This window comes from Saccostrea echinata, unplaced genomic scaffold (genome assembly GCF_033153115.1).
Source record: "Saccostrea echinata isolate AGI-Se365-2 ecotype Australia unplaced genomic scaffold, CSIRO_AGI_Sech_v1 ptg000023l, whole genome shotgun sequence".
Lineage (NCBI taxonomy): Eukaryota > Metazoa > Mollusca > Bivalvia > Ostreida > Ostreidae > Saccostrea > Saccostrea echinata.
The window spans coordinates 12,782,006-12,784,852 of NW_026889772.1; positions in this window are offsets into that span (position 1 = coordinate 12,782,006).

A 2,847-nucleotide genomic window follows, 5' to 3' on the forward strand; every position below is an offset into this window, starting at 1 on the left:
AGGAAGGTCTTGTCACAAGGAGTACACATGCGAAGTACGAAAGACCTAGCACAAAACTTTCAAAAGTTATGGCCAAGGTTAAAGTATTTTTAAACAGTAGGTCAATCTCCAGGGTCAAAGGGTCAAAGATGTTGTTATCCAAAGGATCACAAGGAATACACTTGTGAAGTTTGAAAGCCCAAGCTCTAAGTGTTCAAAAGTTATGGCCATGGTTAAAGTCTCATAAAATTTTGCAAAAGTGGGTCCAAGGTCAAGGTCAAAATGGTATCGAAAGAAAGATCTTTTCACATGTGAAATATGAAAGCTATAGCTCCAACCAATCAAAAGTTATGGGCAAGGTTAAAGTTTTTGCGGACAAACAGACAGACAGACGGACGGACAGGGCAAAAGCTACATGCCCCCGAATCTTCGATTACGGGGGCATAAAAATTAGATTTTAAACTACCCAAGACCTATGTCTTTCTAGGCATGCTTCCAAATATATTCTTTTACTATGAAATGGTGCCCCCCCCCCCCCCCACTTTTCGTTGTAGCATATTTAAATCATGGTAATTTGGTATTGTATGAATAAAATTTGGTTGTGAAAGAAAGTTGGAACCCCCCTCCCCATCGACCCCATCCAAGAAATAGAATTTTTGAGTTTGGACAATTTTTTTTCTTTTATTGCTTGTTAAAGTTTTTACAGGTAAGTTGTATTTTTTTGTCTGCCCCCCTCCCCACTTTCAAAAACGATACTAAGTGCCTGTAAAGTGATGGTGAAAAGTATCCATGTCATGGAACCCAGAATTGAAATATTTACACGTAAGTACTAACAAATCAACCAATAACTGTCATCAAAAGCCTGTTAGCCTTAAACTACGAGGAAAAAGCAAAAAAAATTCGCCCTTTTCCGCAATATTACGCCTTTTGATTCGCGTATTTACATTTTTTTGAACACCCGATTAGTATTGATGTACCGATTAATCGATTAGATAATCGAAATGGCCATCGATTATAGATAATCGATGATAATTTTGATAATCGATTAATCAAAATATTTATTTAAAAGCAGATTATTCCTATGATATTTGATCCACTTTTCTTTGAATTTAACTAAACTCTAAAAAATAACATAATAAATGAATTCAGTGATACAAAAATATATCAAAAATGTATTTTAGAAATCAATCTATAATTTTTACCAATTTATTCTTCATTGAAAAATGAACAAATTTAATACTTGAAATCATTCCATTATTAATCGATTATAGTCCATCCGATTATTCCGATAATCGATTATGAAAAAAAATCTGATTTTCCATCACAACCGATTAACGTTATTACGCTTTTTTGGGAACCTAATTTAATACCCATTTCATTTCCAGCATTTATTTTGTTTGATTTTGATATGGATAAGTTTATTTCAATCGTGTGTTTTTTTTTTAGTGGATGGTTGAATAATTGATATATTATTAATTAATATGAATAATTATTATTCAAAAATAATGTTATTTTCCTCAATATTATCCCCTACTATCTAAACTTCGTCACCAAAAGCGGAAAACACGCCAGGTTTCTATCTGAATTTTTTTTGATTTGTTTCTTGTTTGCTACACTTAGTGATGAACTTAAACATTGTTTTCAGAACTATTTAAAAAAATTCAGTTACTGGGCTTATACAAAACTACAGTAAAACTCGTTTAGTACGAACACGGATATAGCGAATTCACGGATATAGCGAATTTTTCTTGGATCCCAAGCTATATAAATTTAACGAATTTCTTATACGGATATAACGAATTACGGATATATAACGAAGTAATTTCATAGGTCCCATGCAGTGACTTCGTTATAACCGAGTTTTACTGCCTTACATTACGTACGTCCAATGAACCCTAACTCCGTCACCAGGGCGCTCTACAATATGTCAACGTATTAATTTTAATTTTTTTTTTTCAATTTTATTGATTATAATTTTTTCCAGTTTAGTTTTTTCTCCCTTCATTTTAAACTTGTAAACATGGAAAATTAGTTTTGAAGATTTAAAATAGTATTTAATTGTATTTTAGGAAAAGTATCAACAACAGATAAAATAACGTTAATACAACGTATTTTATATGTAATATAACCTCACACAACGTTATCTCCAATGTGTTGTGTTTTAGGAAAAATTGAGACGAAAAATAAAATATTTTTTAGCCGTATTCAATATGGTATGTCATATTAATCCTTTGGCAAAGACCTTCATAAATATGGCTGACATGTAAAAATGAGCATATTGACGCACATGTCGGAGGTATCGATGGAATAGCGCTTAAAGGGAAAGGTGCCTACTGACTTCACATAAAATATGATGGATACAATAGATCACGTGTAATTGTTATTTATTTTTGACGCATTCTTGAACTTGACTGTCTCAGCATTTGATTGTAGATTTTCAGCATGTAAAAATTAACGTCACAATCGTATTCGTTTACAATAGCGCGGAGTTTCCCGAAAGTGACGGAGTTAGGGTATTGACGGAATTAGGGTATTGACGGAATTAGGGGGTTTGACGATATATAAATGAAAAATAGAAATGTCTGTTAAACTTTTCTTGAGACTTTTTTAAAGATTCACATTATGCAGAAATTAACAGCATTTTTTTTTAGCCCTTTAAAAGTTTTCCATCGGTGATGAAATCATATTGCAAAAAAGGTACTTCATTTCTTCTTGATGACGGAATAAACCGAAGTTTGCCGAATGAGAATTTCGCGGGATTTTAGCCTAGATGACAGCAGCTAATCAGCTTCCACATTACATGAGAGTTTTAGCCAATGAGATTTCTCAATGTGTCTGAATATGCATTGAGTTTTTCTTGCAGACGAG